The sequence below is a fragment of the Octopus bimaculoides genome, chromosome 4 (genome assembly GCF_001194135.2).
Source record: "Octopus bimaculoides isolate UCB-OBI-ISO-001 chromosome 4, ASM119413v2, whole genome shotgun sequence".
Classification (NCBI taxonomy): domain Eukaryota; kingdom Metazoa; phylum Mollusca; class Cephalopoda; order Octopoda; family Octopodidae; genus Octopus; species Octopus bimaculoides.
In genome coordinates this window covers 54125202-54125769 of record NC_068984.1, presented here as the reverse complement: position 1 = coordinate 54125769, position 568 = coordinate 54125202, and the positions used below count along the sequence as shown (strand labels likewise).

General features: G+C 42.4%; 1 non-coding gene across 1 annotated transcript; it reads right to left on the bottom strand.

Moving 5' to 3' along the window:
- Positions 1-201: 201 nt before the first annotated feature.
- Positions 202-304, bottom strand: LOC128247708 (U6 spliceosomal RNA). The gene has a single exon (XR_008264076.1). It is a non-coding gene; the product is annotated as a U6 spliceosomal RNA (small nuclear RNA).
- Positions 305-568: the final 264 nt, after the last annotated feature.

Here is a 568-nt window from a genome sequence, read left to right as displayed (position 1 = left end):
AAGCACAAACACACAAACACACATACATATATACGACGGGCTTCTTTCAGTTTCCGTCTACCAAATCCACTCACAAGGCTTTGGTCGACCCGAGGCTATAGTAGAAGACACGTGCCCAAGATGCCACGCAGTGGGACTGAACCCGGAACCATGTGGTTGGTAAGCAAGCTACTAACCACACAGCCACTCCTGCGCCTTCTTAAAAATATGGAACGCTTCACGAATTTGCGTGTCATCCTTGCGCAGGGGCCACGCTAATCTTCTCTGTATCGTTCAATTTTAGTATATGTATTGCCGAAGATATATTCTTAAAGCCTAAAATATGAAATAGAACGCCAACCGGTAGGAGATCTAGGGGCAGACCAAGTGCGACATGGTTGAATAATATCTTTAGTCTGAGTATACTGAGCTTCGTGTATTGTACCCCAGGGTCACTTTGATGAAATGCACTGCTCTCTCACTCAGTAAAGATAATGAGATCGTTTCTTTATTGACCGCAGGGATGTCATAAACAATTTTTTATAATATACATGGGTTGGTGTATGCATTTTTATAGTACTAAAATTCA